This window comes from Ochotona curzoniae, unplaced genomic scaffold (genome assembly GCF_017591425.1).
Source record: "Ochotona curzoniae isolate NIBS_2020 unplaced genomic scaffold, NIBS_Ocur_1.0 contig_523, whole genome shotgun sequence".
Lineage (NCBI taxonomy): Eukaryota > Metazoa > Chordata > Mammalia > Lagomorpha > Ochotonidae > Ochotona > Ochotona curzoniae.
In genome coordinates this window covers 6,173,264-6,186,932 of record NW_024466459.1, presented here as the reverse complement: position 1 = coordinate 6,186,932, position 13,669 = coordinate 6,173,264, and the positions used below count along the sequence as shown (strand labels likewise).

At 43.5% G+C, this 13,669-nt stretch overlaps 1 pseudogene; it reads right to left on the bottom strand.

Annotated features, from left to right (window-relative positions):
- Window positions 1–567: 567 nt before the first annotated feature.
- On the bottom strand, window positions 568–1,611 carry LOC121162419 (annotated as a pseudogene).
- Between the last annotated feature and the right edge of the window lie 12,058 nt (window positions 1,612–13,669).

Genomic DNA, 13,669 nt, shown 5'->3' with positions numbered 1-13,669 from the left:
CCCGAGGCAGATACCCAGTCAGACACTCCCGTCCAGGGAGCAAATCTAATGATCTAAGATGAACTGTGTAGCAGATAACAAAGCCATCTGGAGGGCCGGGGAGGGCTTGGTGCACAGAGGATGGGGGCTGTGCTCACTGTCCAGTGGTCTTCCCCACTGGCGTCTTCGCAGGTGCCAGAACATCTAATAGGGTGGAGAAGGGTAAGTGTGTGTGTGTGTGTGTGTGTGTGTGTGTGTGTGTGTGTGTGTGGGGTGTGGGGAGGGGGCGGTGTGCCCAGAGAATGTAGGGGTATGAGAGGAGGGGAGGGAGGAGTCAAAGGGGTCTGTGTAGGAAACGAGGGGTGAATAGAGGAAAAACAGGGGACCCATATCCCACTTTCCCCTCCTGCCCCATTGTCCCTGCAGACAGTACCTGCAGCACTGAGCAACTAGATGGGAGGGGCCGGGCCCACCTGCCCTTCTCCCTCTTGTGCTTCTCCTGTGTTTGGGGTTAGTTCTCTGGATGCCTGCATAGTCATGAAGAGTTACCTGTGACAGCCCTAACACCTGTGACCATGAGGGGCGAGGTCAGCTGGAGGTGTCGGAGTGGACGTTCCCTTGTCCTTGTGTCCGGGACATCAACAAGGAAGGGGTCACAGCCTCCCGTTAGCCCACGGCTATCCATCTGGCCCCCACCTCAAGGTTACTCCTGAGTCCTCAGGTCCCATGGAGCACAAGAGTGATTCTTCCCACCTAGGAAGCAGGTGGGACTCTCCGTTGAGCCTGGGCATCCCCAGAAACAGTTCTCTGGATCCTACGAGATCGAAGAAGCTGCCAGATCTGCAGAGAAAACGGGATGTTGGGGAGCAGGTGCAATTGCGCCTCCCTGGGTGACAGACACGGAGATTTTCACCGCATGAATGTTCGCCTGCTCTTCGAACTTTGCAATATTTTTCTCACAGCGAGGCCACTTGTTGCCAAGCCAGTTGGAGACGGTGGTGCCGCCATTTTTGGGTGAGCTCCTCCTCGGCTTCCTCACCAAGATCTGGGTTACTCAGGTGCCAGTGGAAATATTCATCCAGGTCCTCCATGGCCTGCTGGTGGAAGTTTCTGTCTGGCATCCAGGAAGCAGGAACGCAGGATCGGGATGGCCTTGCGGGTGCTCTGCTTCAGTTGCATCTGGTGGCGCTGAACTGGCGGTGGGTTTTTCATCTCCTTGGGTTCCACCGGCTGCATGCGCCTCCGCTCCTTCGGCAGGCTCATGACCTGGGTCGTGAACGCATTCCATGCTTGCTCACACGTCTCAGGCTCTGAGCTGGTAGATGTGGCAGACCTGGGCTAGTTGGCTGCGACAGTCGGAAAGTTCAATGGAGTTGACCGGGGACACGTCATCCCCTTCAGCCCCTGCTTGGGCCCAGCCACACCCTCTGCCAGAAACATGTTGTTGAAGCTCATCAGCTGCGGGTCCACCGGCTCCTCCTCTTGGGAGCTTTGGATGCCGAGACCAGTTTTCTCCTTGATTTCACACAGGACTCTAAAGAGAGCAGACTTCATTTGGTGGAAGTTGAGGCCATGTTTCTTGTCCTGGGACTCATCCAGGCTCTAGTCATTGCTTGCCATTATCTGCTGCATTGTTAAATATCAGCTCATCTTGAATAATTTACTTCATTCTTAACTTTCCCTGAATTCTCTACTGGATCAGCTATAGTATTCCACCTGCCTTTAAGTATTTTTAAAATAAGTTTATTTTATTAAAATGTTTCATTAATGATAACTATACGTTTTTATTGGGTATAACATGACATCTATTTTTCTTTTCCCATAGGAATACCTATGTACATTTTGAAAAGTTAAGATTTAGTAATTTTTAGCATTTTGGAATTCCTAGAGTAGTGTTAGGGCCTTGCATTGTCAAGTTCCACCAAGGTATCAGAATCAGTTAAGTGGTTAAACCGATAAGATTCAGGATTTCAACAGCTCAGCTTATCTGGATCTCCATTCTAATATTAATATCAGTAAGCGTGTGTCATCAGAGAGGAGTATTTGCTGTGAGACTGAAGGTCTCACCTGCCTTGTCTGTCTGCAATCACTTAGGGATTTAGAATCTACTCAACCCACCTCCAAGGCTGGCCATTCCAAGGGGAGGCCACTGTTCTTCTTAAACATCATGGGCCAGTGGAGCACCAGTGGGTTCCAGATATGGGAAGTGAACATGATTCCTATGCGCTGTCCATCTTGGGAAATTGTTGTCCATCTTGGGAAATTGTTGATCTTTGATTCTACACAATACAAAGCCAAGCCTCTCCATTGTGGATCTGATCTCTGGACTAATTGCACATACTATGCTGTTGCTGATGAGATCTGGGTCTTAATTCTGATCCAGTTACAGCAGCCAGGAGAAAAGGATTCCTTAATAGATAGATGTATCAGGGTTTGCACCTCAAATGGAGACTGATGTCAATTCCAACAAAGGTGAATGGTCAGGGAGCTCAAAGGATGGTTGGGATAGCTTTGCCAAGCAACACTGGGAGAAGACAAATGGATGCAAACTTCACAACCAACTTGCCCAGCCCACCGATTGGCCTGGTGTGCTCAATGTCATCACCGGTTAGCTATGTCTTGCTCAGTGTGCAGTATGTTGCCACTGCTTTATTATTATTATTATTGTTGTTGTTGTTATTACCATTATTATGGTTTGAAAGACGTGATGTATCTAGTCCCTTCTATCTGGCTCTTTCTCAGAGTTTCAACTTGTGTCTGTGACAAATGTCGCCTATTGTTTTTGCCCGAGGCTATTCCAGTTTCGTCTTTCCACCTCAGATTTCTCACGTGGGGAAATGTCAACTCTTTTTTTAGTAAGGGCTACAGTGAGTCACACTTGCAGCTCCATAGGATTGGAACAAATGAGAGAGAATTTCTGTCCCTCCTGCCGCTCATTGCGCGTGAAGTTGCTCTCAGTGACCTGGCTTCCATCAGGCATATCCTAAGTTCAACCAGAAAACATCTGATGTGTGTTCAACAAACTCAAGCACAGCTGGCTGAGATTTCCTTGTTACCATTTCTCTCTCTATTGGTCCTGAGTTTACAGTCCATCTAAGGACTTCTCACCTGTGTCCTATAAGATACGTGACATATAATTGAAAATTCACTAAAGACTCCCAGCTTAGATAAGAAGTCCCCCTTCATGCTAACGCTGAGCTTTTAAATTACAGAAAATCTCTTTATTGAAAATGAACCTCGCCAGATTGCCAGATGAGGTACTTTAGGATTATTTTGGCCCATTGCAGTGAAATTTTAGCTATAATATAAATTTAGGAGACAAATTCACTGATGAAATTGGATATTAATCTGTCAGGAACAACAGGAATTGAGGGCAACTGTTTAAAGAAAATAATTGCAAGGAAAGAAGAAAGACAGACCCAGACAAAGGAAAGGAAAAGCAGAGAGAGGAACAGTCAGAGGGACAGAAGAAAAAAGTAAGAGAAAATGAGGGAAAGGAAAGAAGGAGCAAAGGGAGGAAGAATTTTTTGATTCTTGGCACGTCTCGTAATGGGTAGGGATATCTCAAAGGTGTATGTAAAGTGTTTGTCTAATTACTAAAAATCCTGAGCAACTCTACTTTATCTCCCAGATCCTATCTCCAAATAGAGCAAAGAGAAAATGAAAGAAGACTGTACTGAAGGCAAATTTTCACTGTGGCTGAGTATAAGATTGCGAAGGAACTCCTGAACTCAGTGCACAGGGACGCATCTGCCACTCAGCTCCCGGAGGGCCGTAGTGGACACATACAGGATGACAAAGGACAGTCTCACATTGTTCATCCCCCACCAACTCTGTTCAAGTTTGCTTTTCAATTTTTCCTTATAGACAAAAACTGTCTGTATCCCAGTAAGGTGGGGAGGAGCGTTGGGGCAGGAGACTGAAAAAAAAAATAGCAAAAGGAGAAAAAAAAATTGGAGAGCCAGCCTGGCACCAAAAATATAATTTAGTGTGCAGGTATTTGATTCGATAGAAAACCTGCATTAATTTAAAAAAATAGGTTCTTGACAAGGTCGTAATTCATTGAGAGAGGCCAAGCCTGCAGCTTAAGTTTGACATCGCGCTCCAACCTAAACCGTAACTGGTTTTAGGTGATCCCCTGTGAGAGTAGCATGTTGCAGCTGGCAAAAAAATAAACACTCTAGAGCCCTGTGCTAACAGAATTTCTCTCTCTCTCTCCCTTGCTCTCTCGCTCTCGTTCTCTCTCGCTTTGATTTATGCCACGAGCTAAGGAAAACAGTTACATATTTGTGAGTCCCAGTTTTGTTTGGCCTTTGCAAACTTGCGGGATTGGTGTCCTGCTGGGGGAGACGGATGGTGCAAACGCTGTAACAGCCAGCAACAGAACAGGCGGCAGGCCGGAGGTAGTGGATAGGATGGGGAGGATGGGTGGGCACGAAGGGGAAGATATGGTAGCCGGGAGGGTTTATTTCATAGTCGTGTCTCTGGCCCAAACTCCCTCTCTGCCTTCGCCACATATCCATTTGGGTCTCAACTGAAAGACCAATTCTTTTTTTGAAATGGAATCTATGAATGATGAGCTGTTTCGGTTTCCCCAGTGGCATATTTCTCTGGAGCTTGTTCAAGTCACAATTTCTCTCTCCTTTTCTCCCTGATACATAAGGAGGGAAAAGCTTAATTCCTTCATTAATCTCCACTCCTCACCCCTAGTCAGCTCAGAGACACAAACTCTACCAGGAAGGACTGTGTCTTGAGCAGCGTTCACTGCTTGTTACACAGTGTGCTTGGGTCTCATTGTGCAGAACATGAGCTTTTCAAGAGTTTAGAAGATCTGGAATTGTCAGCAGCTCAACGCCTGAGATTCTTCCTGGTAAACAGGTCTGGGTTGAACATCCTAACTGTTACTCTTTAGCAGGTACTTAGGCATATCTGCTACAAGTCCATCCCTTCCCTTGTCTCAGGAATTAAAGATAGGTCAGCATTGGTTCTAATCTCAGCAGCCCCACTTCCCATCCAGCTCCCTGCTTGAGACCTGGGAAAGCAGTCGAGGACGGCCCAAGGTCTTGCGACCTGCACCTGTGTGAGAGACCCGGAAGAGGCTCCTGACTCTTGGCATTGCATGTGCTCAGCTCTGGCCATTGTGGTCACTTGGGGAGTGAACCAGTGGCTGGTAGATCTTTCTTTCTGTCTCTCCTCCTCTCTGTATATCAAAAGCTAATGAACAAAGAAACAAATAATTGCTAATTAGAATAATATACCTTAGACTAAATACTGGGTCAAAAGGGTATATAACTGGAAAGCTAGTAAAATTCCAACAAATGTTACTATTTTTTTCTCTTTGTAATAGAAGTAAACACATATTTATTAAAACAAAAAGAAACACAGCAGAAGGAAATGTGAAGCATACTTCCAAAATTCTTGGCTTATCTTTTAGTTCCACTTCTCAGCAAAGTTTTTGACACCCCCTTGTAGATACAGATCTGTATCTGAATGTTCCTATTTAATCAATAATAGTACACCAGTGTTGTCTTTCAGTTTTGATAAATATCAAAGCAATGTGAAGGTAATAACTATGGAAGAGATTGAACATGGGCTTTAAAATTTCTCTTTGTATTATGTTTCCATTTTTTTTCTATAAATCTATAATTATTTTCCATTATTTCTTAGGGGCTTTAGTGTAGCAAGTTAAGGTGCCACCTATTTGCTGACAAGCTATATGAATACAGACATGCTTTCCAGCCGATTTTCTGATGTCGCTCTCAGCTAGTGCACCTGTGAGGGATGCTGGGGATTGTTCAGTACCTTGGCTCTTGTACCACGTGAGGAACCTGGAAGAAGCTCCTGGTTCTTGCCTTTGGCCTGGGCCAGCCTTGGCTACTTTGGCCATTTGGGGAATGAACTGTAGATGGAAGATCTTTCTCTTTATCCTTTCCTCTTTCTCTGCCTTTCCAATAAATAAATATTTTAAAGGTATTTTTCCCAAATTTGGTTTTATTTTCTGTTGTCAACCGCAGTCCAAAATGAATAATTTGAAAATCACCAATTGGTGAAAATCTCATACCTTGCTGTTACTCTCCACACAAGATGCAAATCACTTCTTTGTCTAGTATATTCAAACCAAATACGCTGATTAGTGTTTTAGTAATCATCTCAATTAGGAGTTTGTCATTTCATACTAGAGAGATCTCACATACATTTTACTATGAAATATTATAAGTAGTCTGTTTTACTTATTATAGTTAACCTCTTACTTTGTCTCATCCATGAATTAGGCTTCATTAGAAGGTGTATGCTTATAGAAAAAAGCACATAACATATGTGTGGGTTAGAATAAGTCAATCTCAGGCCTAAAGTCATGAAATACGCCCCGCCCCCCCCCTTTTTGTAAGAGGGACTTACTATACAAACTTCCTGAGAAGCAATTTTCTTTCACTGTAATAATGCTATCACACACACACACACACACACACACACACACACACACACACACACGTGAAACTGCATCTTCCATTTCCAGTCCAGTTTCCTTTCATGTACCAGGGAGGAAACAGTTGAGGTTCTTGGGTTCCTACCGATCAATTCGGAGATCTGGGTGGAGTTCCCGACTCCAGGTTTCAGTCTGAGACAACCCCAATTGATGTGCGCATCCGGAGACTGAAAAAATAATAAATGAACTCTCAATATCCATCTCTCCTTTTGCTGGTCACTCTTCATTTTCAACAAATAAATACTTAACAAAAGAATGAAATCCTACCGTTTGCAATCAAATTGTCCCTGATTATGCTCAGTGAAATAAGTCAATCCCGACAGGACGAATACCATATGTTCTCTCTCAGATAAGAACAATGGCCATTTCAATGCTGTTTTTGTTGCAACTCATGGGTTTTCACATTTTTGTTTTTATTTTCAGTTCTTCAAGATATTTCTTCTTTTCTGTTATTAGATTCCTCACTGATTCATGGATCATACAGTAGTATCATTTTCTCCAAGGTTTTCTGTTTTCTTTTTTGCTTCCTCATTGACCCATTGGTTATAAAGTAGCATCCTTTTTTTTTTTTTTTAAGATTTACTTGTTTTTATTGGAAAGTCAGATTCACAGAGTGAAGGAGAGACAGAGAGACAGACATCTTCCATCCGTTGGCTTACTTCCCAAGTAGCTGCAACTGCTGGAGCTGTGCTGATCCAAAGCCAGGATCCTGGAGTTTCTTCCGGCTCTCCCATGTGGGTGCAGGATCCGACCTCCTCTACTGCTTTACCAGGCCACAGCAGGGAGCTGGATGGGAAGCAGAGCTTCCGGGATATGAACCTGCATCCATGTGGATCTTGGCACATGCAAGGCAAGAATTTTAGCCACTAGGTTCTTGTACTGGGCCCAATAGCATGTTATTTAACTCCATGATGTTGTAAATTTTTAAGACTTTGTTCCTATTGCTGATTTTGTCTTACGGCTTTTCGTTTAAAGGAAGATGTGGTAGCTGTATAATAATATTAGGCTATGTGAGTCAAGACTGAGTGACAATGCATAACCTAAATTAACTATTAAGGCCATGCAATTTACCACTTAACTCCTAACAGCTAAAGCAGTCTTGCTTCCCCTGCACTCCCAAGAAAACCAAAAAGGTCAAAACAAAGGAAAGTTTTTTGAAATCTTCATTTGCAAAAGCAAAAAATGAGAAATATTCCATCCACTGGTTCACTTTACAAGTGGCTCTAACAGCCAGTTGTGGGCCAGGCTAGAGCCAGGAGCCAGAAGCTCCATCTGAGCCTCACGCCCGGGGAAGCAGGGTCCCAAGTAGTTAACCCATCCTCTGCTGTCCAGGCAGCAGAAACTGGATCTGAAGTGGAGACAGAACTCCATCCCAGGCACGTCAGCATGCATGGGTGTCCCAAGTAGCAGTTTGACCCACAGCCCTGCAAGACTCACCACGTATGTTCGACAACACTGCAGGGATTTTCCAGAGGCCTGAATGATGGGGTGCTCGTGTCACCATGTTCATCTTTAGGGAAGAGAATGCAGGTTTCATAAAATAATTTCAGTTTACACATGAAGAATATACAATAACACCTTTCTCTCTTGCAGAACAAGAACACTAGATGTTTTGGACCTGAAGGGATTCTGTTATAGCCTCAACGTTTCTTGACAGAACAAAAATTCAGATCTTCCCCTGGGAACATGCAACCCACCTTCTGAGAGGTGACTGAGGTAGCGGTTTACCACCCATCTTCTTGCCAGAACCTCTCAATTACTCACATGATGACATCATTTCTCTTTGTGTATGTACTTGTCACATTGCATAAATATATCCTCTCCAGCTTGCTCTTTAATCCTTTCTATCCACAGTATATATCACTGAAAATGACTTCACAGGAGACAAATTATTCCATAATAATGTGCAGAATCATTTAAATCACATTTGGTCTCCATGACAATATAAAAATATAAATGTCTTCTGTGTTGAAAAAAAAAAAAAAACAAAACCCTGTGTCATGGTGTAATAAAAAACACCCTGATGTTAATTCAATGCTTTAACCAGTTTTTCTCTTTCCATAAGTGCATGATGCAACGTGACTGCCTTTTAAAATATACACACACACAGAGAAATGGATATTTTTTTTCCATTCTGCTTGTCTCCTTTACAGACACAACCACTGATTCACCAGTCTCTGGACAGGCAACAGCAGCAGCAGCAAAGGCGCCTGTGAACTTGAGTCTAATAAAATTCTAGTGTAACAGTGCGTTCAATGTTTACTTTGGCTGTGCTACGCTCTCAAATCTCCCTTTCAACTAATATTTTAAAAAGTGGAAAGACATTAAAATGGAGATAAATTCAAGGCACTTTCTGAAAGTGAATGTCCCTTGTGCTGAGAATTCTGGATTCTGTCCTTTCTGCTATGTTCAAATTCCCTTCATTGAAATAATGAGCGGAGCCTGGGGTTCGGGCCACTGGCTGCCTCTTGGCAGACGGCAGTTTTATTCTGAGCTGCAGGAGAAAAGGGGAGGCTGATAGCTTTTTATAAGCACCTCTGTTTCATCACTACCATCTACCTCTGATCTTACGGAAAAGACAAGTCTGATCCTAATCACTGAGGCTTCATAGAGTGTGTTGTCATTGAGAGCTCAGCTCCTCGCTAAAGGTACGCTATAAGCAAGCCTGCCTTCAGTTCACTGCTAGCTGTGCTGCTGGAGCAAAAGGCATGGGCCCTCTTCACTGTCACTTTCTTCCTCTGTAGCACAGACACAGTACTAGGACTAAGTCACATCTGCATTACAGCAGACAGCGTACACAGGTAAGACCTCCTCGCAGGTAATACTTAGGCATACACTCAGCATGGATTAGTCACGTTGCTGTCTTGAGTCTCCTATTACATTATGTCAGGTTTATTCTCTGCCAGTGGTAGCTCTGCGTTTGATTGTCTTTAAAAATAAGCTTTTTTTGGGCCCGGTGCGGTGGCGCAAGTGGTTAAGTCCTCGCCTTGCACGCCCGGATCCCATATGGGCACCGGTTTTATCCCGGCAGCCCCGCTTCCCTTCCAGCTCCCTGACTGTGGCCCGGGAAAGCAGCCGAGGACGGCCCAAAGCTTTGGGACGCTGCACCCACGTGGGAGACCCGGAAGAGGCTCCTGGCTTTGGATCGGCATAGCATTGGCCGTTGCACTCACTTGGGGAGTGAATCATCGGACGGAAGATCTTCCTCTCTGTCTCTCCTCTCTGTATATCCGCCTTTCCAATAAAGCAATAATAAAAAATAAATAAATAAAAATAAGCTTTTTTTTTTTTTAGAGTGGGGTGGGGGAACGCTGTAGCCTAGCAGTTAAAGTATTCACCTTGAACTCACCGGGATCCCATATGGCCGCTGCTTCTAACCCTGGCAGCCCCACTTCCCATCCAGCTCCTGCTTGCGGACTGGGAAAGCAGTTGAGGATGGCCCAAAACCTTGGGACTCTGCACCCGCGTGGGAGACGGAAGAGACTCCAGGCTCGAAGCATTTGGATCGGCTCAGCTCCAGCTGTTGTGGCCACTTGGGGAGTGAACCATTGGACGGAAGGTCTTCCTCTCTCTCTCTCCTTCTCTCTGTAAATCTGCATTTCCAATAAAAAAATAACAAATCTTCAAAAAACAAGTTTTTTAGAAAAAAATAGCTGGAAAAGTTGCAAAGGTAGCTTAGAGATTTTCCAAATTTATGCTTTGTTCAATTTCCCCTGATATTACAGACTATGTTCACGTTGTATTCAAATTTCCAGCAGCTCTTCCACCCTAGACACAGCTATTCCACAATAGAAGTTTTTGGAAGGATTGAAGGGAACTGTTGCAAACAATCTGGAGTTAATATCCTTTCATAAAGATTTGAAGCTTGTCTTTCAAACTTAAAACTCCTCTAAATATCACTTTGGGAATCTTTACGTCTTGGTCTGATTCAAGGACATGACAATGAGGCTCTTGGAAGAGACTGTATCATGGACACCTTCTCTCCAATGGTGAGTCAGAGAAAGAGAGATTATCAAGGAGTTATGTGACAGATTCGTATCTTCAACAGGAAACTTGGAGAGTTGTGAAATCAGTCCAAGACTGATGGACAAGATGTCCAACAACACTGCAGAACCCAGGCTGCCAACTGACTAGACCAAGCCCAGATAAAGCAAATCCTTACTGCCATCCATCAGGGTGTTTCTGTCTTCCACTTCCTTTTGCTTGGCTATAAATACAACCTGCATATGTATTTAGAGTGGGCACTTGGAACCATCCTTGTTTGGGAACTGTCCAATTTTATAACCTATTGCTTGCTCACATAAATGTTGTGAAATTGAATTGGCCTCCGGTTTTATTTGGACATCATGTATGTGCAGTAATGTTTGGTAAGAATTACTACACAGGATATGCTGCATCACAGTGACTGGCCTGTGGCGTTCATCAGTAGTCATTCCCCAGGCTCTATGCAGTGGTTAGAATGTCCTTGCAAATGCTCTCTATTCTGTGATCTTACAGTCATAAGCTTCATGAGGAATTAAGGGAAGGACTTTGACCATGTTTACAAGGAAAATGTGCTTTCAATGAGCAGGATTAGCCCCGAGACATTCACTTCTCTTGTAAAAAAAGAAATTTAATCATCTATGGATTCATTAGATTCTTGGAGTCACATCAGAGGCATCTCAAACTTACTTTCGACCATTTCTGAGATTCATCTTTACACTGTCTCAACACAGCCAGCACGACTGGTTACAGGTGAGTCTCCTTCAGCTCAAGAACTAGATCTTGGTTGGTTGAGGCTAAGCTACTTCATTCTTAAGCTGTCATCACTGGTGAAGCAATAGGTACATAAGTTAAGGCAGTCAACCAACGTGAGCCTGGATACCATTCTCAGAGTGCCTCTTCAGACAGATTCTCTTTCCTGTTCAGCAGCTTTGGGGAAATGTGTGGATTCATTGTGGTTGGCAGCTTCCATTAGTATGGGATGGTGGGATTGGGAATGGAGGGCATCAACTCCAGGATGGAGTTCGTTTTCTGAAGGCAGAGTGAAGCGGAAGAATGCATTTGATACTTCCGACCTCTTGGCATCAGTACGGAAGCTTTGTCTGTAGGTAAAAGTCGATAAATCTCCTTTAGTTTGTAAACCAATGTGAGATGGCTTCTTGGTGACCAAAAGCATGAGCAATCTTAACAGATGCACTTGTTACAGCTCAGCAGCGGCCATTGTGTCCATTTAGGGAGTAACCAGGAGGTGGAAAATCTTTCTCTCTGTCCCTCTTTCTTGCTGTAAATCTGACTTCCCAATAAATATGAATTTTGCCTGCGATGATAGCTCAGCATGTCTCCCTGGATGTATCCAAACATCTTTTCTTTTTCTTTAAAGTTATAAGAAGAAAATCATCCCTGTTCCATTAAAATCAGACATTGGGGTTGCATGTCCTGTGGCTGTCTCGTCATTGAATCTTAGATGTGTGTATTCCAGAGTTTTAGAGGCTCATAGTTGGATGTGGTTTCCTTGAATCCCACATGAAACTTTCTACTCAGATATCTGAGCAATACTAGAATGTTAGCACTATGGGACTTTTCAGATTGTTTTAAATACATTTTACATTGTGTGGTGGACAGATTGTTGAAATGCTGTCATCATCTGGATATTAGTATAAGTATTTCACATCCCCCAAGAACCTGTATCCAAGTACTAGGAGGGTAGGAAACTCACCCACTCATGCTGTCTGGAGGTAGACCTTCGGGGTGTGCCTGGAACAGGTAGTCAAGTTAAAGCCCCACAGTTAAAACCTGGTGGTTCTGTTGGAGACCGCATGGTTACAGACATGGGTAGACACTCTCTCGTGACACGCTGTGCCACCATGGCCTTCTGTCCACAAGAATGACACCACCAGAAGCTGAGCTAATGGGGCCCATTGTGCAACAAACTTCCCAAAACTGTGAACTCAGAGGAGGCCTCTTTCTTCTATAAAGTTGGTTGCTTTAGGTGTCTTGCTGTAGTAACAAAAAACTATTCTGAGGATTCCAAGAGCTATCACAATGATACACATATTCCTCTCTGATTCTGTTTTGTAACAATGATTTCACATCCTGAATATCATGAATATCTATGCCTATTGGTTTCTTCTTATGAAGATAAAAAAAAAACTATAGCAGTTCTAAGTTTAATTTTAGTGGCATTATTACTATGTTCTCTAATGGCAGCGTCCCTCACACTGAAACATTGAATCTATGTGTTATAGGAGCTAAAGTTACAGAAGAAGAAAACTTAAACCATCCACGTAAGTGATCAGACAGGTCTTCTGTCCTTCATTGCTTAGTTCAGGTATTAGGAACATAGCACCATTTACAAAGCATCGATTTAAGATACGTTGGTTTGAGATATATCTAGAAGATGGTATTTTTCTTCATATGTGTCATTCCCAAATTAGTGTCTGGGCTACAACTTTAAGAGATCACACCCTTTCAAAACAGTAGCTTCTGGATGATATGGTATGTGAAGGTGGATCTCATGGGCATGTCACACGCTGTTTCCCGTAGAGCAGGTCCACTTTTCTGATGTGATGTGATGTGATGGAGGAGTCCATGCTGGTGTATTAGATATTTTGTGGGACCTGTAGGGATGCTAATGGCTGAATCACCAATTGCAAAAGAAATGTGAATCCAAATCTAAAATATAAGTCAATGCAAACTGAGGTAAGTCACCACTATTTCCAAACAAACACCAAGCATTTGGCTGTTAGCAGGAGTTAGACTCGGATGGTTGGCCACTGTTTTGGTCTCTATTGTTATCAAATTAGGTATCTATCAGGACTGGATTAGGACTGGTGAGAGATAGCTGTTACTGGTGAACCTGTGCCAAGATGCCATTTCTGCCATTATCTTAGCTAGCCCTTTGGGTCATTACCTAAGTATTAGGATGGACAAGAATAGAGGCTGACCATTTGTGGTTGTGATGCCTGACTACTTGGCTATCTTTCCTCAGTGGCCAAAGCTGTGCTCTCCACATTCATGAGAAATGAAAAGATTCCCACTCTGTGCTCATTTCCACAGGATTATTGACACAACCTCCTCCACATTGCTGTCACTAATAATTAAATCTGCCCTAAGGATGTCGCCAATCCAGTCTTCGCCTTTGCCTATTCAGTGCCTATTAGGTCACAAAACACTTAGCCAATTATTTTGTTGTTACTTTGCTGAGTGATTTTTCTTACAGAG